Source organism: Mustela putorius, unplaced genomic scaffold, assembly GCF_011764305.1.
Source record: "Mustela putorius furo isolate JIRA1106 unplaced genomic scaffold, ASM1176430v1.1 tig00000174_pilon_pilon_pilon, whole genome shotgun sequence".
In the NCBI taxonomy this organism is placed as follows: domain Eukaryota; kingdom Metazoa; phylum Chordata; class Mammalia; order Carnivora; family Mustelidae; genus Mustela; species Mustela putorius.
In genome coordinates, this window is record NW_025421304.1 from 3,374,588 (window position 1) to 3,399,325 (window position 24,738).

Consider the following 24,738-nt stretch of genomic DNA (forward strand, 5'->3'; position numbering starts at 1 on the left):
AGCGAAGCATGGAAACAAGGGATAGGACCATGAGCGTTTACAGTAGAAAAAGCAGATTTGCAAACTGTTCTGAGAAAGCCTTCTACTTTCTACTCTCTGATCTTTCAGAAAATACCCAAGGGTTTGCAAAACCGAGAGCAATTTTTCAGTTTTAAGTGCCTTCCCATCCCCCCAACAATACTGCTGCAATAAATAAAGACAAGTTCAAGTGTATATCATGTCTGCCCCTGTAGGAGCTGAGCATTCTGTACACCTGGGTTGAAAGCCCTGGTGATTAGCTCTCAGACACACACCATTATCAATCGTAGGCACAACCCTCCATCCCTGGCTGACAGGGCCAGGTGTCCAGCTGGCGACGATGTCTATTTCCATCCAGGAAGAGACAGGAAACACCACAATCTAGATGTTCATTTGATGAGACACTCCACTCATTATTAAACCCCTCCCCAAAAGGATGGAACTGGGGGGAAAACCCGACAAAACTATTTCTGCAAGTTAGACGACATCATGTAACAGAAAGCATTTCCATTGCAATAAAATATATTTAAACCAAACTAAATGAATGATGATACTATACCGCATGCATTTCTCCTGCTGTTCTTACATATATATTTTTTAAAGATTTTATTTATTTATTTGACAGACAGAAATCACCAATAGGCAGAGAGGCAAGCAAAGAGAGAGGGGGAAGTAGGATCCCCGCTGAGCAGAGAGCCCAATGCGGGGCTTGATCCCAGGACCCTGGGATCATGACTTGAGCCGAAGGTATAGGCTTTAACCCACTGAGCCACCCAGGCGCCCCTTACATATTTTTTTTAAACCGAACTTGAGAATATTTAGAAATCAGGTAAACTGTTTGTGGCCAATTACTTGTGTATTTGTAGTATGTATCTCAACGCAGGGCCAAGAGGCCTCTAGTTCTTTCATCAAGGGGAGGCAGCTGGGTCAGGGGGAGGTAGAGGGGTCTAGGGGAAAGGACCTCACTTCCAAAAGAAAAGGTAGTTGCAGGCTGGGAGGTTGGTTTTGTTTCAAGCTATCAGGCAGATGCTGCTTTTGAAACACGGATTCTGCAATTTGTTATATTAATGATATTCTTTAAATTATTACCTAACGATGCCATACAGGCGACCGGTAAGGTAGAATCCGTTTTGTCCTTCCCTTTATCTGTGGACTTCACTGTAGACTCCCTCCCTCTATTTTCAGCACCTTGGTTTTGTTGTTTTGCCAGAAAGTAACTTTTCTGTTCCACAGTATATTAATGCAGAATAGAAATAAAGATGCTTTAAAAAATTCTTTCAAGCACAAAAGGAGATGGTTTTCAACAGATAATTTTCCATATTTACATATTTTACCTTAAGCATTTTGTAGTCTCAGCCTACTGGTGAATGGATCAGATTTTTACACTCTTTCAAAATGAACCAGTTTGGCTTCTAAACCATTGCAAAGGACAGAAATGAATTCTAACTTTTTTTTTTTCCACTTCATTTTCGCATCTTCACATTTCCTTATTTCACATGGTTTAAAATAAAGCGCCTCCAGCATTATTTTTCCTTTCTCAAGAGCAAAGTGAATGTGACTTTTCGGAGGGGTCACAGGATGCCCGGGAGGCCTGTGGGTGTTGTTGGACCGCTGCCTGCTTTCAGCTTGACTGAAGGGCTTGTCAGAGTTTTCATCTCCTAAGAAACAAGCCCCCGGCACTGGCCAGAAGCGGGAGAAGGCAGCAGTGTGAGTCCCACGCTGGTTCTTTCCCACTGACATCAAATCCTGAGGTTTTAAAATTAATCCCACACAAAGACAGTCCTTCACTGTGGTGCCTATTTGAAATCAGACCAGCAATAATGACCTTTCTAAGATGTCTTGTTGTTAAGATAGCCCCCTGGTGAAGCTGAAAAGCCCCCCAGCGTGGGTGAGAGATGCCCCGGCAGCCCGGTCAAGGTGACCTGCCTGGCCTGGCCTGGGCTGCTGCGGGCAGCGGGAAGTGGCCGCTAGCCCAGATGGTCAGGCTGCCTCGGGCCCCTGTGACCTGGAGCCACCTTGGCTTCCTAGATCTGAGCCGCTGACTGACCCCTCTCTCTCCCCCCCCAACCTGAGACCCACTCTTCACATCCCAGCCAAACAGATTCCTTGAGTTCTAACCAGTATCTTTGTTAAAGGGAACTAGAGACGTCAAGGGACTAATACTGAACCTTAAGCAGAAAAGCAAAGAAAGTAGTCATCTCTCCAAGGATGTGAAGCCCCCCAAGGGGCACAGAAGGGGAACCGGGTGGTCCTGTGCAGAACCCCCACCGAACCGCACCACCCGCCTTGTCACGCTCATTTTGCATGCTGAGTTTTCTTCCCCACGGCACACTGCCTTGCCTGGAACGTGGCTGCGGTTGGGTGTGGCCAAACGCGCCAGCCGGGATTCCAGCTGCCGACGCTGACTCGGGGGGCTGCGTGGCCCCCTCTTGTCTGGGCACTGGGCACTCAGCTGCAGTCTCTGTGGTACCCGTGGGCTGGCTGTTCACACGGGGACTAAGAAAACATTTCTTGGGGGGAACAAACATTAACGGCAATGTCCTCGCACATTAATAGTAACCGAGGAGAATTTAGAGCTTATGTGGTTTGAATGTGACCTTCTTCCCAGACTAGACCGGAATAACAATTTAGTTATTCTCTATAACTGCCATGCTACTAAATAATTAGATATCGTAATCACTTCCACCAGTGACTCCGTTCGAAGCCCTGTTTCTGTTAAGATGGTCCCTGTGCCACCATGGCCTGCATGGGGGTCACGGTCTTTAGAAACAGAAAGTGCCCATTAAGCATTCTCTGATTTGTGCTATACACTCGGAGAGGCTGCTCTATTTTCTTCCTGTTCTTATCTGTGGGGTTGGATTTTGAGATTCCAAGTAGAGCGTCCTCTGCAAAGGTTTTTATCTCATTTCAGTTTGCTCCTTTTAACCCTTGGCTGTGGTTTTCAAGGGAAGAGGCATGTGAAGAACAGTCTGAGAATTTTGTAAACAAGAAGAGCTGCTGTTTTTCGAGGGAACACTCTTTTTTTTTTTTTTTTTTTTTCACAGCACCGTGGTCTCTGTCAAACTCCTTTCTCTTTTCTGGGCGCGGGAGAATGTGTCGGGTCTGGTCTTTGCGTTGGGACAGTTAGAATGACGCCTCCTTCTCCGTTTTAATATATTTCACCTCTCTGAGGCAGGCGGATCAGACTCTCACAAGGAAAACCGATGCCCTTTCCCCCCCCCCCCCCCGCAGTGAAATTAACCAGAATCACGTGGAAAACAATCCAAGCCTTGTAGGAAAGAGGAGCCATTAAAATGTGCCCTGAGCGATGGGCTGCACCCAATCTTGTAGCCTGGTGCTCGGCGGCAGCAGACAGGAGGCTGCTCCCCGGGATGGAGGGAGCCTTGTTGTAGCGCCACAATTAAAATCAGCTCCTCTGCCAAAAAATAAAAGGGAGGAGGGAAGAAGGAGAACATCAAAGACAGATTGAAATGTGTAGTTAGTAATAAGAGTGGTCTCCTCTTGAACCAAAGCCTGCAGCGATTCACGGCCCCCTTGTTAATGAGAAATTTTGACCTCTGGTTTGTAAGTTAAACTTGTAATCCCAGCTAATGAAGTAAATCACTTCCAACTTGAGTCTGTTGTTCCCCGGCTGCTTTGCACAGTGGGTCTGAGAGTGAGGATCCGGGTCCGCTCGCACGCGTGGAGGGGAACTATAATTATTCGGCGGCTGATAGTTCCTTGCGTGGTGAGGCTGTGCTGGGGTTGGGCTGCAAGGCACGTATTGTAGACCCGTGCCTTGTTTTCCTGGAAGCTGGGTATGGAGAAGAGACAGGGCCCCTGACACTCTGGGTTAACAGCAGGGCTGAATGGCCTTGTGCAGGGAAGTGAGCTGGAGATCCTCCGCGCCGCGCTCCTTCGTTTCTTTAGCCAATAGATGCTCGTTTGTCTCAGCTCCGCACCAGCATCCGAGCGCCCCAGTCCAGTAGAAGTCAATGCTCCTGTAGAGCTCCTGCTGCAGGAAGGAAAAACTGGTTGGGGGGCTTGAGGGGAAAAAACAGTGGACAAGGCACCGGAGTCCAAGAAAGCCAGGGCTGCGGAGTCTGTGAGCTGCCTGACTTCGGGCTGCTCGGGAAGACTCGGTAGAAGGAAAGCCATTGTGGGAAACTGGATACAGCTGGGATGCTAAGGGCCTTTCTTCTTCAAGTGACAGATTACAGCTCAGAGAAACAAGCTAAAAAATTACCCCGTTTTAATTGCGTGAGGGCAAAAGGAGGCATCGGGCGATTGTTTCGTCTGAAAGGGATTTCGTTCAGAGAACTGTTGACATTCTGGTGAACACTCGGAGGGCCCTATTTTTATTAGATTCCATGACAGATCACGTTCTGTTCCTCCTGGCTAGTCTAAATTCTCTCTCCAAATTTTCCAGATTATTTTGTAAATTATCTTAGCTCCCGATTGGGCGACAATCATAGTAATTCTCTGCCAGGAGAGGACTCAGCATCACAGTATGATGCCATCCTGGAGGAAGTGAGCTCCAGGCACGGGCTGTTTCCAGGGGATCTTCTGGTCTCTGGGGAATAGTAGCCCCCCCCCCCCCAAGTAGAGGATGCCTCTTCAAGAGCTCAGGCCACCATCCTCCAACGGAGGCTGACCTTACCTGTGGCAGAAAGGAGGCAGCCACTGCAACCTGCCTGGTCTCAGAGGAATTGGCGGGAGCCCCCCTGGGGCACGGATGGGCACTACTCACCCTTTCTGCATGCAAGATTTGTGGCAAAATCTGACAGTGGAAAATGGCTCTTGCTCAGAAAATGGGGAGAAGCTGGCCCTATGTTTCCTTCTCTTCTGTACTGGACACCCTGTCCCTCTCGTGTTCCTTGGCAGGTATTAGCCTAAAACTTTCTGGAATTCTCTTCAAGCTCTGTCTGCCTAAGGAGAGAATTTGGGAGGGAGGATGTTTTTAAAGCAGCGACTTTTGCTATTTCTGTTAGAGGACACTCAGCCTGGGTCTCCTTGTGTCTCTCTGGTTTTTCATTAGCCAAAGCAACACATCTCAGCATTTGTCCTGTTTGTATGACCCCGCCAAGAGCTCTGGGGCAACTCCCGAGGTAGGAACGGTCGCTGACCAGTGTCTGAAATCTGAGGCCGTCTGGGGCCGGAGGCTGGGCCTTCAGATTGACTGAAAAAAAACAGCACATTATATGTAAAGTGATTTGAATAATCTAATTTTTCCTCCAAATGCGAGCATGAATAAAATGTCAATTCCGTCAACAAGTGGAGAAAATGCTGCAGTGAGTCCGTTCTCAGACAGTATACCTGGTACGTGGAAAAGCCTGTTGAGAGGGGCCGTGAAAATAATCATGGTTTATTAGTGGCACTGGCTTTTTCCTTTGTTTCTTTTCATTTAATTCAAAGTGAAACAACTCAGCATGCAAAACTAAAATTAGCTGGAAAAAAAGGTGTAAGTGAATAAACAGGCAGATCCATTAGAGTCGATGGGTTATGGGATGCCTTCCCACTCCTCAGACAGCGGCCCTATTAAAAGTGGTAATGTCTGCTGCCGGCGAGGCCCCCGGCAAAGAGAGAAGGCGAGGTAGGGCCTATTTCCCATGCATCAGACACAAGAATTAAATAGACCAATGTTCCCTAAAAGACTGAAGTACATCTCTTTCTGACGTTCATCTCAGGCAAAAATTCATTGATCTCAGTATGTCCCTTGGCAATTATAAAATATTAAACCCAAGTCACACTTTTCTAGTTGGCTTAATTTTTTTTCTCTTTTCACAGCTTTCTATTTGATCAATTTTAACAAGTTAGGAATAGCATCTAATAATAAAAAGTGCAGAGTTTAAAAGTTTGTTCTTTTGACATTCTCTCCTTTTTATTTTGTTTTGGATTCTCGTTAACTTTGTGTGACACGAGATGACTTGAATGGGATGTTAACCAGCAGAAAGAACGTCGGCAAGCCAGAAGGTTCTTTACTGAGAATGATATTCCATAGGAGGCACCCAATGATAAGAACAGCCTGATTTAAAGACTTATTTTAGGGGCGCCTGGGTGGCTCAGTTGGTTAAGCGGCTGCCTTCGGCTCAGGTCATAATCTCGGGGTCCTGGGATCGAGCTCCACATCAGGCTCTCTGCTCAGTGGAGAACCTGCTTCTCTCTTTCCCTCTGCCTGCTGCTCTGCCTACTTGTGCTCTTTATCACTGTGTCAAAAAAAAAAAAAAAAAAAAGATTTATTTTATTTTTTTAGCACATGCCCAAACCGCCTTCTTATTGTTTTGTACTCATTAATGCTCCTTATTCCAAAATTACCATGTGGTTTGAGCTGGGAGTGTAATGGTAGGGCTAGAGGTTTGCGTGTGTTCCACTGAGATTTACAAAAGATGCATATCCCTTTCCCCATTTTTATGCATATGTAATTTTTTAGCGTTTGATGTTTGTTAATTCAGAATATAACATAAATGCTAGCACAGACACACATGATAAAAATGCAGAAATTTGGGAGCCCATTTTCATTTGAATATTAACACGGGAATTATTGGGGGGAAAACATTGCATAATAGTAATTTTGCTTTCCAGTTCGCCTTGCCATCAACCAGGAGAACATTCTCCCCAATTCCTAAGTTAATTTTTATAATATGTAGAATCGTTTTATGTGAAATCATGAACACTTTTGAAATAGTAAAATCTGTAATGATTTTTGTGTATGAAAAGTTATTCCTTAATAGTCCACCGTGTACCAATTCTTTTAGTAAATGTTTTGTTTATATTATTTCATTTAAGGCTTACCACTAACCCATAGAAGGTTGGATTAGGGGCCCAAGGGGCCCAGGAGCATCCAATAACTTTCTTCTCTGGCCAGCCAGGCCAGTCCATTGGAGGTTTTGAACAGCAAAGAAAGGGAAAGAGAGAGAAAGTCAGGGTCAAGAGGAAGAGGCCTGGGGGACTGTGGGAAAGTACTCCAGGGAAGAATCAGGAGAGAAGGGACGAATTTCAGAAGCAGTGCTGTGGCCTGCGTCCCTCCTTCTGACCATAGAAATGTCAGGACTGAAGTTGGCTAAGTTCGAAATGACAGCTGACCCTTGAACAGCCCAGGCTCGACCCACAAATATTCAGTTTTATATGGATTTTTTTTTTTTAGTAAATACAGTACTGTGCTGTAAATGTATTTTCTCTGCCTTATGATTTTCTTCATAGCACGTTCTTTCCTCTAGTTCCCGGGATTGTAAGAATATAGCATACAATACAAAAAGCACACAAAATATGGTTTACGGGATATTTATGTTATTGTCAGATTCGGGTCGATAGTAGACCATGAGGAGTTAAGGTTTGGGGGAGTCAAAAGATATGCCTAAATTTTGACTGTGTCCAGGGGTCAGCACCCTTGTTACTCCCATGTCCTTCAAGGTCAACTCTACATTTCAGTTGGTAGATTGTGTTTCTTTGTCTGAGATGCTGCCCTGAGCCTGGACTTTATAAGCACACAGTTGTTTTGAACAGCCAGTTACTAACACTGTTTCAAAGAGAATTTGGAAAGGGATGGAGCAGTGGGACAAGACAGCTCTGGGCCTGGTGGCATCTGTGCTCCTAATAGGCCTTGCCTGGATCTCTAAAAGGCCTCGGATGCAGAATGTATGGGAGTCTCTTTGTGGCTTGTCACTGTCCTTTGATTCCTGTTTTCTCTCTCCCCATGCTATGATCATGAATTGCATTTTCCTCTCTGAAAGGAGAGGAGACTTGACCCCTTGAGGAAATGATTAATGCTCGAGGGACCCAAACCACGCTGTGAGCCGTCTGTCATAGCGGTCCAAGCAACATAGGGGCCAGCAGGGCGTCCCAAAAGGGTGGCTTACCCACCCCTGGGTCTCCCAGAGCAACGTTCCCTTCTCTGAGTCTCCAGCAACACTCCCCCCACCCCCAAAGGTCTTCCTTCTATGCATGCTGGGACCTCTTATCTCTCCAGCACCTAGAACCTGGCCAGATGTGGAATAGGTGTCTGGGAAAGATCTGTTGAACAGAAGGACGAATTGATGGATGGAGGGATGGATGGAAGGAAGGATGGATGGATGGACGTGAGGACAGACAGACTAGAGGATGGTTGAGAGTATCTCGTGAACTCACATCAGGAACTGAACGTTACCCCTTCAAGGAGCATCAGCATTTTTGAGACCAAAGAAGGATGCCACACACAAAGAAACGTGACCCAAACTGGGGTGTCTCAGGGTGTGCTGGTCAGACCACTTGGGGCTGATCTGCTGGAGGTGTGTGTGTGTGTGTGTGTGTGTGTGTGTGTAAACTATTACCTAATTCTGCAGCTGAGACCTTCTTTCTGCTGTCTCCACCACCTCCTGTTAGCCGGGCTAACGCAGTCACTGTCTCTAGCCCAGCCTCCTGGGTGCGAGGTACCCTCCCTGCCCCCAGGACTCACCTCCCTCAGGAGCGGGCATACATACCCTGGGTTCAGAGTGGACTTTGCAGCTTTGCCCTGCCTCCCATACGGCCCCCGTTAAGCTCCTTGGGTCACAGACACCCTGTGGGGTGAGAGGCCCAGTTCCTATGGGCTAACTATAAGTGTGTCCAATTCCCTCAGAGGAAGGAGCCCAGACCTTCCTTCTGGGATTTCATCCCCTGTGGAAAGGGTTCCTGGAATACAGCAGCTGTTGGGGTGGGCTAACCAAGCTCTTTCGTCTCAGGCGAAGCCTCAGTTATATCATCTGTGAAATGGGAGTAAAAATAACCTCTTTGTCTCACTCAGAGGCTGCTTCACACCTCGTCAATGCAAGAGCCCTTTGCATGCCTTAAAATGTGCCCACATTAAGGCTCTGTGCACATTTTAACCTCGAATCGTGAAGTGTATTTGGGGTGATTTCCTTCTTCCATGAGTGGAGCTGGGGCAAGGTGTTCTTCCTCCCCAGAATTGAACCCCTGTATGCCTCGGGGGTAAGAAGTGCCTCTTGGAGATGAGTGTGTAGTGAAATGTGGCACAGGCTTTGCGGGCTCCCGTATCTCCCAACCCCCTGTTCTCTAGTTCCCATGTTTGGGTCTCTTGTTATATTAGGAATGTGATCTGGTTTATGGTCCTTGTTCCCAAGCACCTGTGAAAGACGGCAGGGGCCACTACAGATGAACTGACTCTTTTGGGGGGGTGTGTGTATCTGTGTGTGTGCGCGCACGCGTGTGTGTATGTGGTGTGTGTAACGTATAACCAAGGTGGCCAAATGGTTTACATATCCCCAGCCCATGTTAACATGATGTTCTTTCCCGAACTTAACATGTTTCTGAAAATCCCCAAATCCTTCCCTCGGAAACTCAATAATATCGTTCCTAACACGGTTCCGTTTAAAGAACGCTTTGGTGAACTTTATCTCCTCCTAACGATATCCTCATTTTAAAGGTCACGGTGTTGAGCTGCCAGAGCTGTGACCCTGGAGTAACCTCTGTGTGCTACCTGCATTTCTGATCCGTGGTCTCAGCATTCGGAAATGCTCCTTCCCTGCGAGTTTCAGCAGCTAAATAAGTTGCAGACCCTTCAGCTATACTCATAAAAATTTGCTTCCAGACAACAGGGTCTGTTTATTGTGTAATAATCGAAATGGCACTAAATTGCAGTGATTGCCGAACACTTAGGAATTGTATTAACCTCTTAAGTGCTAAGCGGTTTTCTGTCGTCTCCAGGCTCAGATGTGCGGGCGGACGTGTTCCTGTCACTTCGCTTCCCTCGGTCAGGGTCACAGGGGGACCTAAGTGTCCTCAGCAGGCCAGACCCTGCTCGCATGGCATGAACCAGAAGAAGACTGTCCTGCCTGCACCTGGGGCAAGAGGCCGCACGCTGTCCCTCCCGGGGATCCCAAGAGGCTGGCTTGGCTGGTGTTGGCTCACCAGGTCCCACTTCTGTCCCCTGGCTTTGGCTGTGTTGTGTGTCTGAGGATAGTTGCTTTATAGCTCGGTTTGAGAATAGATTCTTTAAAAAGCAGAGGGGGTCGCCGGCCTTCCTGCTTCCTGCCGGAGACAACACCCCAGGCCCGGCTTGTCCCTGCAGGAGGCGCCGCTGCCGCTGCCGTGTGCGGTGGCCTTGGCGTCCCTGGACCCTGCCTGCCGCCAGCCCCCTATCCGCACTGCTCCTGCGCGCGCGGCGGGCCCGGAAAGGAAGAGTTAACCAGAAATGGAGCGGCGCTGCTCCGGGGCAGGCAGCCTCGCTGCAGAACAGAGCAGCGTTCGTGCAAAGGCAAGTCATTTCCCGAAACACTGCAGACACACGGCCTCGGGCAGCCTAAAACCTTTGGAGACCAAAATGGCTCGCAGGGGTTGGAAGTAATAAGGTGTTTTTCCCTTCTTTCTCCTTCACTGAAATTCTGCGCGGTTGCTCTGCCTTGCTGGGGAACAATGGTGCTGTTTTTGTGTTTTCTATGGGTATTAAGATCCATTACGCGGTGACATTTTTAAGATTGGTTATCCTGTAGTTTGGTGTTAAATTGAAGTTGTTTGTTTTGAATTTAATTCTTTCATTTTTCAAATGGAAAAAGGCAGCTCTGGGGTGCGGTGAGGCTAGCTCACTGAAGTGTGCCTATCCTCGCTCCCGAGCCGGTCTTTTTTGCCATCCCCTGGACCTCAGCGGTTTTTGCCATGGAAGAACTTGACCTATTTCTCGATTGGAAAGTCTGAAAGAATCCTCGGGGACGACTTTCAGAACTGGGAACTAGGGGTCGTCTCCATTGTATCTTGAGAGAAACAGGCTAGGAGCTGCTTTTTAACAGAATGTTCTACATTCAATCTGTTATGCCTAATGCAGCCCGCATATAATTATTACTACTCTCTGTTGACAACAGCAGCAAAATCAGCTTCCATCCCACAAATGACCCAGCAGCAGTGGGCCGGCAGCCTCTAAGATGACATCTGTTAACTCTTTGTCAAATGTCCTCTTGTTGTCTCCTTCTCTGAAGCGCTCTGTGGTTAATTACGACCTGAGCATATGACACAGTCTTTTGAGGGGGAGAGAACAGTTTAGGGCTGGGAGAAATCTAGCTCCAAGAAAAAAAAAATTTTTTTTTAAATTAAAAAAGAAGAAAAAAAGCCATAGCAAATTGTTTTAAAATAAACATTCATTTGTAGCACCAGCATGAGTTGTTGGAATATGTTTTGATTAAATCCCAAGATTACAGGGTTACTGTATAGCCTTGTGTCCAGAGGCCCAGCCCATCGTGGAAAAAAAGAATCACATCAAATTCTTGTCAAACCATAAAAAAGTTTCCATCAGAGGCACATGGGCGGCCTCGGTGACCATGAGTGGGGGGCCTGGCACTCGTCTGCACAGCAGTTATCAACTGTGTTAATGGTGGGAGACAGTTTCATCTTAACTGGTCACCAGAACTTGGAAAGGCCAATGGGATAAACCAAAATTTAGGCCCAGCCCCAACTTAAGAAGGTAGCCTCTAAGCCCCGCCACCTGAGGTTTTGTGTGCTGGATTTCCTCCCTAGAGCTCACGTGCAGTGACTGGTCTTCAGCACTGAACCTGGTCTTGAACCTGGGGCTTCCTTGCCTTCGCCTCCCAGGAAATGAGCACAAAGGAGCAGGGTCCTCAGCCCTCACTTCGGGATCCATGTGTTGGGACCGGGCTGAATGTGTGTGGTTTTAGCGTTCTGGATCTCTGGGTTCTCTGCCTGCTCATGGCCCTGGGTTCTTGCAAAGTGTCTCTGCTGTGACAGTTCAGCAGTCTCTTGGCGTGGAGGTCCATCAAAGGATTGGCCAGGGAATGGGCTGAGCCATCCCCACCCCCACCCCTGACAGAACTAGAGCAGCTCAAGCCTGGCCTGGACACCTGTCCTTGCCAACTCCAGAATGCTCTTCCTCCGTCTGCTCCTCTGGGAAGGGCGCTAAGGGAAGGCTGCCATGCCCCCGGGTGGCTCCCCCAGGGCCTCCCAGCCTTCGGGAAGCTCCTGAGAGCTGCATTCTGGCTGTCAGCTGAGCCCCTGTCTGGAGATTGAGATGGGTTGCTGGTAGCCTGGGAGAATTCAAAGCTATCAAAGCAAGACCCCAGGGAGCCCTGCTCTTCTTTGTCAAAGGGGATCCCGCGAAGACTGCCTGGCCACAGACATGAACAGGGGTGGTCATGGTCATGAGTAAGACCTGTTCTCCAGTCTCTGGGCAGTAAACGCAAACCCAGTCCATGCTGACATTCTGAGAGATCACGTCCATTTCTTTTGCTGTTTCTGCCAGAAATACACGTTCGTCTGTTTTGGAAACCCTATAATCAGCCCCAATCCCTTCTATCCAGCAGTTCCCTTTGAAAGGCCATCCAGGTGTGCTCTGATGGCTGCTCCTGGCCCTTCCTTGCCACCAAAGCATCTGGGGGCTCAACTCTTGGAAGCCACAAGGGTGAGAGGGGACCCCGAGGGTCACAGCTGTAAGCAGCTCGCGTGAACCCTCACTCTGGCACTGCCTCAGACACCCGGCTCTTCATTTAAAAGTGCTTTCGCGGGACGCCTGGGTGGCTCAGTCATTAAGCGTCTGCCTTCGGCTCAGATCATGATTCCGGGGTCCTGGGATCGAGCCCCACATCGGGCTCACTGCTTGGTGGGAAGCCTGCTTTCCCTCTCCAGTTACTCTTCTCATGTTCCTACTCTCACTGTATCTCTCTCTGTCAAATAAACAAATAAATAAAAATAAAAAAATAAAATAAATGTGCCTTCGCTTGGAAATCAAGGCCAGAGCAAGCAGACAGGGAGTTTTGTGGTAGACCGAGGTATCCGGGAAGCAGCAAGCTTGGGGAAGGTGGCTCAGTGTGTCCTTCTGAATTGATTCACCAAGAACTAGACTTGTAAGCCACCGAGAAGGCACAAGGCCTTGAATCAAAAGCGAGGCATTTCAGCCCTGCCCTTGGATGCCGTGTCTCCAGGCCCATCCTGAAAAAGCATCTGTGTGAGACTGGTTTTATTTTCTAAGTTTTGGCCATCCGTTCCTCCAAATAATATAATTACGTTCAAAATAGGTTATGGGACAGGAGCAGAATTGGTGGAGAGTATTGAAATGAGCACGCTGGCTTTGTTCCCTGCTGGCTCTCGGCCAGCGAGGGGAGGGCTGCCAGACAGGTTTCCAAAACCGAGCCGATCACGCGCACCAGACGCTCAGGCGGGATCTCTTGGGGTCTCGTGCCACATTGCTGAGCCCTGGACGGGGCTTCTCCCTGGTATGGGTCCTACAGGGAGCATCTCCGCCAAGTCAGCGGATAAGCCCCCTCCTGTCACCTCTGCTTACTTCAGAGTTAGGAGACCTGGGAAAAGGCGGTTGATGGTGCCTCCTGCTCTGGCCCCATCCCTGCCCCGTGCCTGCGGGCCTCCCCCGCTCTCCATCCCGCCGGCTCTGGGCAGCTGCAGGAAGCAGGCCTTGGCGGAGGGTACCTTGCCAGCCCCCTTTCTCAGGACACCCTCTCCTGCCTGCCCCCCGGCACACAGCTGGGGTGGGGACTCGCTTTAGGAGGGTCCCTGAAAGGAGGGTCAGGGCCCTTCCTGAGGCCAAGGCCCTTCCCTGCCACATCCACAAGGCTGAGGACTCAGGACCTGACATTTCCTCTTAGACTCCGGCCTGGGGATGCACATGTGGGTTAAATTAGAGCAATATGTTTTTCTAACAGCATCTTGGCTGAAAAGTCAAGCAGATAAATGGAAACAAACCCAGCTTTATGTGAATGAAAAGGGGATGTTGGGGGTGGTGCTTCTGCCTGGAGCACTCTAGCCAGAGGGCAGAGGGGCCCTTCCTCACCCCACCCCCACCCCGCCTCCCCCACCAGCCCTGACCTCTCAGCCTGCCCCAGGAAGCTCTCACCATGGGGCTTTCCCTGTCCCTCAACACCCCTCACCAGGCCTCTGTTCCAGCCCAGCTGACTTCCTGCCTCTTCCCAAACCTGCTCTGTGCTGCCCCACCCCTTGACACCCAGCGCTGTCCCCACGCGGTGCCCTCGTGCTCTCCAGTCCGTGTCGCAGCATGGTGCAAACACCCATTCCCTGGGGCCCCGAGGGTAGGTGGCTCCCTTTTACCTTTGGTTTCCTCCCCTGCAGGTGGGGATGGCGGTGTCTATCCCACAGGGCTCTGGGAGGACTGAGTGACAGGATTCAAGTGGGGCCCTTAGCACAGCACCTGGGACACCCTTAACACTCGCGGGGTATCCCCACCCTCATCATCACGGCCCCTCTCCAAACTCCGCTTAGCCTCAGGGCCTGAGCAGCTCCTCTGGATGGGACCATCCCCTCCCTATGGGGCTTTTTTTCTGCACTTTTCAGGCTGGTTTCAGGCTGGAGGCAGGCAGGGAGCCCTCAGGCAGGTCCTTGTCGGGCTAGCAGCCGGGGCGAAGGTGACACAGACGGAGCTCGCCCACAAAGGCACCAGGCAGCCTGCATCCTTCATTCCTGGGTCTGCTCATAGGTCCTTGGGATGGAGCTGCTCTCAAGCCTCCTGGGGAAACAGGTGGTGATTTCCCAGCAGCAGGACGCCTTGTCAGGAACTGGTTCATCACCGGATGACTCAGGTCCAGCAGTAGGGTATTGTGTTTTTTAAAGCCACTTTCGTGGCCTTTCCCTAAAGGAGCCACTTACTGCATGCAAAGAGCATTCGTGAAATCTCTTCTCTGTGGCCAACCCTACTCTCTCCCTGGAAATCTCTCAGAAATCCTTCCCCACCAGATAGCCCCACTCCTCTGATGTCCCCCCCAGTAGATGGCAACCTTCACGAAGCCAGGGAAGGGGTTGTCCCCCAAGTTGTACGCATGTTGCCACCCCGAGGTCCTTGTCACAGGTTTCGTGGGAGGCCAGTGCTCAGGAAATCCCGAGTGACTGGTATCACTCAAGAATGCCCAGGGATCGTAGGTGGCGTTTGTCATTTATTCCTTACTCTGCGATAGAGAAGGACGCAGAGGCCAGCGTTCAGATGCTCCAGCGGTCGGAAACCCTCCTCTCCTGGTGCACATGACTCTACAGGCCGCACATCACGCTGTCAAGGCCCCCCACTCCCCACACCCCCACCCTGCCTGGTGCATCATAGGGGCTGCGTAGACAGACTCTGTGAATGAACGAGCAGAGGCCGACAGAAAAAGTCAGATAATACTAGATACACACGGGTCTTTGGCCTCTCGGTTCCTGGTCCAGGGCTCTGGAAACCCTGGGACTCTTCCTGGGTGATGGGCTGTCTCCTGTTCTCACAAGGCAACGCCGGGTTGATGAGGGAGCAGGAGGCTGGCTGAGGACAAAGCAAAAGCTGGCACCTTCCTTCAATATCCTGATAGTATTCTTTGCCCCAATAACCCTTTGTCCTCACCTACCCAACTCCTGCGTATATAACCAACCACCCCTCACAACCCGGGGCGGCCGCATCTCTGCCTGCCCACGGGCCCTGTCCCCGTGCTTTAATAAACCACCATTTTGCACCAAAGATGTCTCAAGAATTCTTTCTTGGTCATCGGCTCCGGACCTCAGCCCACCAAACCTCACCTAGGTTCTAGAACTTCATCAGGGTGATCTCCCAGATGAGGGCTGGTCATCAGGAAGACCAAGCATGGTCTTCCTGGTTTTTCAGTCTTCCTTTTCCAGGGTCCTGTCCCTCGAGCCCTCCAATTGGGGAACCCTGAGTCCCACGCCATGAGTCCACCTGCCACCCAAGCAGAAACGGTGCCTTTTGGAGCTGCGGAAAACCCTCAGAGCGAGGAAGCCTTCATGCCCCCACGGAGGCCATCCCCAACCTTCGGCACCACAATGGGCCGAAAAGTCAGAGGCTAACGCCTGGCCACAGCCCCTCCCTCAACTCTGCTCCTGGAAAGCTCCCCTGCACCAGGGCCCCTGGGTGGCCATCCCCAACCTTTGGCACCACAGCCCCCCTCCCCTCTGCCCCTTGAAGATGGTGTCAGTTACTGATCCATTATGCCTATGTGATGAAGCTTCCAGAAAAATCCCCAAAAGGACAGCGTTTGGAGAGCTTCAAGGTTGGGGAACATATCTGTGTATTGGGAGGGTGGTGTACCCCAACTCCAGGGGTGCAGAAGGTCCTGCGCTGGGGGCCCTCACAGACCGCAGCCCATGTAACTTCATCTGGCTGTTCATTGGTGTCCTTTGTCATATCAACCTTTCATAAACGTGATTGTAAGGAACCGTTCTTCTGCGTTCTGTGAACCGTTCTTGTCAATTAATTCTGATTTACAGCAGATCGGTCCATGCAGAGGTAGCTCGCTGGACTTGTGATTAACCCCCAAAGTGGGGGGCAGCCTTGTGGAACTGAGCCCTTCCCCTCTGGGATCGGGTGCTCTCTCCAGGTAGAAAGTGCCAGAATGGGGTTGAACTGTAGAACACCCAGCAGGTGTTGTGGGACTACTAGGTGTGGGAAGCCCCGCCTCCTGCCCCCCCCCCCACACATTTGTGTAGTGTCAGCAGTGAAGTATTCTGTGCCCAGGAGAGAGACACCAGAGGGAGAAGGACTAAGGTTTTTTCCCCACAATACAGAGAAAGAGAGGGGGAGAGATTGTTAAAAACATTGCCATGCATGTTTATTTCACTTTTAGGATGTTGTCACAAGAGTCTGGTGTGAGCGTGCAGGAAAACAAGGGCTGTGTGGGAGCCTGTCTGGGCAGTGACCTTCAACGAGGGTGGCCCCGGAGGGAAGAAATGCCCTCCGCATTCTCCTCTCTCATTCCAGTCTTGAGCGGGAGGATCCCAGGGGCCGGCCCCAACAGGAAACCAGAGGCAAAGGAGCCCATTCCTGTGGCGCCCCCCCCACCCTCCCCCCCACACACAGGGCAGCCCCCAGGGCAGGGAGCCGGGTGGAGGGGGGCCGGAAGGACGAAAGGAGCATCTTTGGCTCTTCCGTGAGGGCAGGGAAGGGGTGTCTCTCGCAGTGTTCTCTAATTCATACAAGAGCCTTCCTCCGTTCTGCTGATCCTGTCCAGCTCAGATACTAATGTTTTTTAAATCCCCCACGGAAGACAGATAAAGACAGACTCAGGTAGGGTCGTGGTCAGAGACAAACCTCACACACATCCACCTCCCACCTTCCCACACCCCAGCCCCTCTCAGGCAGGGGACCCGGGAGTCCCAAGGTGAAAATCACAGGAGGGCTTTAGAAGCACAGGGGTTTGGGATTAAGGAGCTTGGCGTGCATGAGAAAGAGGAAGCAGGGTTCACTTTCTTCATTCGGGAAAGAGGTTACAACCAGCAACCCACAAGCTGCTCTTACACAGGTGTTGTTTTTTTTTTTGGAGGCAAAGGGTAGGTGGAAAATTAGGAAGTAGATTTTGGGAGTGTCTTTTTTTTTTTTTTTCCCCCGTTAAGGATTTGATGCTGCTGTCTTAAGCATCTGAGTTTATATTAAAAATGTGAAATTGCCAGACCTCAAAGCGAGTCCGTGGAGCCAAAATGAGCGGAATGGTAGTGGAGAAGAAAAACAAGGCAAGTTGTGATGTGGGCTGGTGCTGGGGGCGGAACGAGGGGGGGGGAGAGGGGGAGGGGCGTTCATCTTGAATTCTACAGGCTCCGGTTATGGGATCACAATATTTTCCAGTGATTGTTCGTATCCTATCGCCAAGGGTGACGGGGACAGCCAGCAGCATCCCACACATTCAAAAGACCTGTACTGCTAATAGAAAGCATGTATTGGGTCTCTGTTTGGAGAGTTCTAGAGTCTGTGAGATGCCTTACCTATAAGCAGTTTGCAGCTCTTTACCCCAGCCCTGCCCCCTTCCATTTCCATAAAGTGGGGACCCCCTCCCTCAGGGTCCTGCTAAGCACCTCCCTTTCTGGGCAGTAGGTGTCTTTTTGTAGCTTGCTTTCTTACTTTCTGTCTCTCTCTAAATATGGATATTTACTCTAAAGATATGTCTACTTTCTAGATCTTGCCCTGTTGATGTATATAGTTCTGGGTTCGTTATAATGACTGACTTTATTCCATTAGAGGATGATACTACATGTTATCTATCCATTGCTCAATTAAGGAAATCTATGACATTCCCATTTTGGGACTAAGAAACAATGCTGGGCTCAACAGATTTTTTTTTTTTAAGATTTTATTTATTTATTTGACAGACAGAAATCACAAGTAGGCAGAGAGGCAGGCAGAGAGAAAGGGAGAAAGCAGGCTCCTTGCCGAGAAGAGAGCCCGTTGCAGGGCTCGATTCCAGGACTCTGGGATCATGACCTGGGCCGAAGGCAGAGGTTTTAACCCACTGAGCCACCCAGGCGCCCCACTACAGATTTTAATGTCTCCTTTAGCCCCTAGACTTGAAGGCTCTGGGGTATTCCGTGAAATGGGAAACTGGCCGTGATGGGAAGCACACCTTAAGCTTTCCTACTCTTGCTGGATTCATTTCCAAATTGCTCTAGGAAGACACACTCCCCCTGGGAACACAAAGGTGTTCCTGTTTCCCCATGTCCTTGCCCACAGTTGGTGCTATCGAGATGATCATATTCTGCCATTCTTACTTATATTTTCCTGTTTAATAGAGAGCTCTAATATCTCTTCACAGGTTTATGGACTATCCAGTGTTTCTCACCTATGATTCGCATGATATCCTGACCGTTTTTCCATTAGATTATTTGTAATTTTCTTATTGATTTGTAACAGTTTGTGAGATACTCTGGGTACTAATCTTTTTGCAATTATATGGGTTATAAATTTCTTCTCCTAGTCTGTGGACTGTCTTTTTTTTTTCTTTTTAAACATTGCTGGTGGTATCTTTTGATGTGCAGAGGTTTTGAATTTTAATGTAATAGACTTCTTTTCCTTTGTGGTTTATAATTTTTACATTTTATTCAAAAAATCTTTCTCTACTCTCAATGACATAAAAATATTTTCCTATTTTTTTCTTCTTAATTCAAATTGATTGAGGGATAATGTACACACAATAAAACGCACTATTCTATTTTTTAAGATTTTGTTTATTTATTTATTTGAGACGTGGGGTGAGCAGGAGGGAGAAGGAGAGGGAATTTGAAGCAGACTCTGCGTTGAGCACAGAGCCAAATGTGGGGCTTGCTCTCGCGACCCTGAGATCATGACCTGAGCTGAAAACCGAGAGTTGGACGCTTAACTGACTGAGCTACACAGGCGCCCCAGAATGCACCCATTCTAAATGTAGAATCTGATGCCTTTTGACATATGTATGCAACCTTGTAACCATGCCTCTCAGAATATATAGAATGTTCCCTCACCCCAGCCCAGATGTTCTGCTTTCCCACCCTTTGGCCCCAGGCAATGACTGATCTGCTTTTTGTCACCATAGATGAGATTTGCCTCTTCTAAATTTTATTTAAATGGAATAATATGGCATATTCCTCTGGCTTCTTTTGCCCAGTAGAATGCTTTTGAGATTCACCCACGCTATCCTATGTACTGGAGTTCATCTTTTTTACGGCTGAGTAGTATTCAATTGTATAGATAGACCGTGTGTGTGTGTGTGTGTGTGTGTGTGTGTGTGTGTTTCACTTATCTGTGGTTAGACACTTAGGTTATTTCCAGTTTTGGGGCTATTATGAATAAAGCTGCTATGAACATTTGTGTACAAATCTTGGTCACGTATATATGTTTTTCTTTCTCTTCCTTCTTATTCTTCTTATTATTGAATCCTTTGTAAGAAATTATACAAGTCCTTTGTATGAAGTGTGTATTAAGAATATTTTCTTGGGGTGCCTGGGTGGCTCAGTGGGTTAAGCCGCTGCCTTCAACTCAGGTCATGATCTTGGGGTCCTGGGATCAAGCCTCGCATCAGGCTCTCTGCTCAGCGGGGAGCCTGCTTCCCCCTGTTTCTCTGCCTGCCTCTCTGCCTACTTGTGATCTTTCTCTCTGTCAAATAAATACATAAAATCTTAAAAAAAAAAAAAAAGAATATTTTCTTGGAGCACCCGGGTGGCTCAGTCAGGTGCCCGTCCAACTCTTGATCTCAGCTCATGTCTTGAAATGAGGGTTGTGAGTTCAAGCCCCACGCTGGGCTCCATGCTAGGCATGGAGCCTATTTAAAAAAAAAAATAATAAATAAGATATTTTCTCTCAGTTTATGTCTTGGATTTTTGTTTTCTAAACAGTGTCTTTCAGAGAGCAGAAGTTTTTTTCATTTTGATAAAGTCTAATTTACCCAAATTTCTCTTTTTCTACAAAAAATGTGTCATATCTTGTCTAACACATCTCTGCCTACCCCAAGTTCACAAACATTTTCTCCTATAGTTACTTCTAGAAGTTTTATAACTTTGTAGTTTACATTTAGGTCTGTTAATCTGTTTCAAGTAAATTTTTATGTACGTTGTGAGGTAGGGGTTAAAGCTCTTATTTTTCATAGGGATGTCCAATTATTCTGGCACCATGTCTTACAAAGACTGTCATTTTCCCAATCAAATAACCTTAACCATTGTGTCAGAAATCAAGTAACCATATAAGTGAGGGTCTATTTCTGGACCTCTGTTGTGATGTACATTTCAGAATCTCTATCTACTGATCTGTCTTTACACCAGCACCCCATGGTCTTGATTACTATAGTTTTACGGAAAGTGTAGATATCACTTAGGAAAGTCCTACAACCTTTCTCATCTTCTTTTTCAAAGTCGTTTTGGGTATTCTAGGCTTTCATACTTCCATATAAATTTTAGAATCAGCTTGTCAACATCAACTGATGCAAAAAAGCTTATCAACATTTCTTTTGGGATTGTTTTAACTCTGTACATCCACCTGAAGAGAATTGACATTTTAGCAATATTGTTTTCAATTTATGAAGATGAAATACATCTCCACCTCCCCACTTACTTAGGTCTTCTTTAATTGTTCTCAACAACATTTTGCAGTTTTAAGTATAAGGTCTTGCAAATCTTTTGTTAAAGTTAGGCCTATGTAATTTCATGGGTTTAGGTGCTATTACCAATTAAAAATTTTTTTTCTTTTCAATTCTTTACTGCTAGTATTTTCTTTTCAATTCTTTACTGCTAGTATTTCAGTTCTTTATTGCTAGAATTTATGTATACACAGAAAACCTGTTTTTTTGTTGTTGTTGGTTTGTTTTTATATTGAGGTTGAAATCTGAGGCTTTGTTAAATTTCCTTATTATTTCTAGAAGGCTTTTGAACATTATTTGGGATTTTTTAAATGTACACTCTTGTGTCATCTTTGAAGAAAGAAATATTTTCTTCTTCCTATAAAAGCTGTCTATTTTTTAAATTTCTTTTTCCCCAGAAGAGAAGGGGAAATAGGCAAAATGAATGAAGGGAAGTGGAAGACACAGACTTCCAGTTATGGAAAGAAAGGTGTGGCATAGGGAATATAGTGGGTGGTATCATAATAGCATTGCATGCTAACAGATAGTAGCTACACTTGTGATGAGCATAGCATAACATACAGAGGTTTGGAATCACTATGTTTTATACCTGAAACTAATGTAACACCATGTGTCAATGATACTCAAATTTTTAAAAAGAATGTATTTCATTTTCTTGCCCTATTGTATTGGCTAAGATATCCAATGCAATGTTGAAAAGAAGTGGTAAAAATGGACATCTTGTTATTCCTGATCTTAGGATGAAAGCTTCCTATCTTTCATGATTAAGTGATGTTGGCTACAGTTTCTTCAGATGTTCTTCACTGGGTTGAAGAAGTTTCTTTACAGTCCCAGTTTGCTGAGAATTTTTTTTCATGAAAGAACAATGAATTTTGTCAAAGCTTCTTTTTGGATCTATTAAGGTGGCCAGATGGATTTTTCTCTTCTATTCTGCTAATAAAATGAATTACATTCTTTAATTTTGAAATGATAAACCAACCTAACATTTCTGGGGTAAACCTCACTTGTTCATCTATTGTTGGAGTTACTTCGCTAATATTTTGTTGAAGACTTATAAATCTATGTTAATGAGTTATAGCAGTATAGAGTTTTCTTGTAATATCTTTATCTGGTTTCATTAACAAGTTAATATATTGGCCTCATAAAATGAGTTGGGAAGTATTCGTTCCTTCTCTATTTTCTGAAAGAATTTATGTATACTTATGAATGATTTCTTCCTTAAGTGTTTAATAGAAGGTTTCCAGTAAGGCCACTGTGGTATGGAATTTTCTCTATTAGAAGTTTTAAAAGTGGGCGCCTGGGTGGCTCAGTGGGTTGAGCCACTGCCTTCGGCTCAGGTCATGATCTCGGGGTCCTGGGATCGAGTCCTGCGTCGGGCTCTCTGCTCAGCGGGGAGCCTGCTTCCCTATCTCTCTCTCTCTGGCTGCCTCTCCGTCTACTTGTGATTTCTCTCTGTCAAGTTAATAAATAAAAAATCTTTAAAAAAAAAAGAAGTTTAAAAAGTTATTAATTAATAAAAATTTCAAAAGCAGATGGAGGACTATTCAGAATTTCTATTTTTTCCTGGGTCAGTTTTGATGCTTTGTATTTTTCAATGAGTTTGTCCAGTTCATCTACATTTACAAATTTATTGACATCAAAGTTTTTACATTTCCTTATTATTCTTTTAATATCTATAGGATCTTAAATGATGGCTCCTCTTTTATACCTAACGTGGTAATTTTGTCATTCTTTTTTTTGTGATAGGTTTAACTATGAGTTTATAGGTTTTATTGAGGTTTTCAAAGAATCTGGTTTTGATTTCATTGACCTTCTCTATTATTTGTCCATTTTCATAGGTTTACTTATTATTATTATTATTATTATTATTATTATTTGTTAATCTCTACACCCAGCATGGGGTTTGAAATCATGACTCTGCTATCAAGAGTTGCATGCTCTCCTGACTGAGCCAGCCAGGTGAACCTATTTGTCCATTTTTAATTTTATTGATTTCCACTCTAATTATATTATTTCCTTCCTTTTCGAGGTTTAATTTGCTCTTCTTTTTCCAGCTTCTTAAAGTGGTAGTCTAGATCACTAGCTTTAGACTTTTCTTCTTTTCCAAATATATGCATTGAAAGCTTTTAACTTTCTTCTAAGTGCTGTTTAGGTGCTCTCAACTCCTTATTAGCTGTCTACCAATAATTTAGTGATACATTTCCATTATTATTCAGTTCAACATATTTTCAAACTTTTTGTAATTTCTTCTTGACTCATGGATTATTTAAAACTGTATTATTTAATTTCCAAATATTTATAAATAGATATCATATTGATTTTTATTTTTAATTTTTAAAAAGATTTTATTTATTTATTAGAGAGAGAGAGTGCACACAAGCAGGGGGAACAACAGGCAGAGGGAGAGGGAGAAGCAGGCTCCCCTCTGAGCAGGGAGCCAGATGTAAGGCTTGATCTCAGAATCCTGGCATCATGACCTGAGCTGAAGGCAGATGCTTAACCAGCTAAGCCACCCAGGCACCATGTTATTTATTTTTAATTTAATATTTTGTAATTAGAAAACATCTATGATTTCAGTCCTTTAAAATTTACTGAGATTTGTGTTCTATAATAGAAAATAGTCTATTTTGGTAAATGATCCATATACACTTAAAAAGACTGTATATTCTGGAGCATTTGGGTGGCTCAGTTGGTTAAGCATTGGACTCCTTGTTTTGGCTCAGGTCATGGTCTCAGGGTCATGCTGGCTCCCCACTCAGCAGGGAGTCTGCTTGGGATTCTCTCCCTTCCCCTTACCCCCATCTCCTCCTCTTCCTGCTAATATATGCACATGCATACTCTGTCTCAAATAAATAAATGCTTTTTTTTTAAAGAAAAGAATGTATATTTTTCTATTATTAAATGTAATGTTCTATGCAATTATGTCAAGATGGCTGATAATACTGTTCAAGTCCTCTGTATCCTTACTGATATTCTGTTTTCTTGTATTATTGATTATTGAGAGAAGAATATAGAAATCTCCAACTGACTGTAATTTACCTATTCCTCCTTTTAGTTCATTTTTGTTGCATGCATTTTGAATCTGTGGTATAAAGTGCATATAGTTTTTAGGTTTTCTTGATGGAATGCTCTTTTCAACATTATGTAATGTTCCTGTTTCTCTGCAATAATATTCTCTACATTATATGATATTAATGTAGATACTTCGGGTTTCTTACGTGTATTTGAATGATATACGTATTTTTCTTTTCTCTTTTTTCACTTTTAACCTGTATGTGTTTTTATATTTGAAGTGTTTCTTAACCAGCATATAATTCTATCTTGCTTTTTTATCCAGTATGACAATCTCTGCCTTTTAATGTTTAGACCATTTATATTTAAAGTAATTATTGATATGATTGGGTTTAAGTCTACCATCTACTATTTGTTTTCTTTTTGCTCCATATTCATTGTTCTCTTATTCATCTCTCCTGTCTTCTTTTCGATTAAGTATCTTTATTACTCTACTCTATATTGGCTGGTTAACTACACTTATTCATTTTATTTTTTTGTCCTGTTCTAGGGTTTATTTTGTGCATCTTATACAGTCTGGCTTCAAGTGATATTAAACTATTTTGTGTACAATGTAAGAACTATGCATTGTGTATGCATAATACAAAGTACAATACCATACTTTCTTTTTACCACTTCCTGTGCTTTGTACAATTGTTTTCATATAATTTACTTCTGCATATGTTATATACCTCAAATTCTGCTTTAAATGTCAAATATCTTGGGCATCTCGATGGCTCAGTTGGCTAAGCCACTGCCTCTGGTTCAGGTCATGGTCCTTGAGTCCCAGGGTCTAGTCCCACATTGGGCACCCAGCCTTGCGGAGAGTCTGCTTCTCCCTCTGACCTTCTCCGCTCTCATGCTCTCTCTCACTCTCTCTCAAATAAATAAATAAAATCTT

At 46.0% G+C, this 24,738-nt stretch overlaps 1 protein-coding gene across 1 annotated transcript in view; it reads left to right on the top strand.

Annotated features, from left to right (window-relative positions):
• LOC101688511 (basic proline-rich protein-like) overlaps positions 1-24,738 on the top strand; it is a 65,696-nt gene that overhangs the window by 14,918 nt on the left and 26,040 nt on the right. The window lies entirely within an intron of this gene.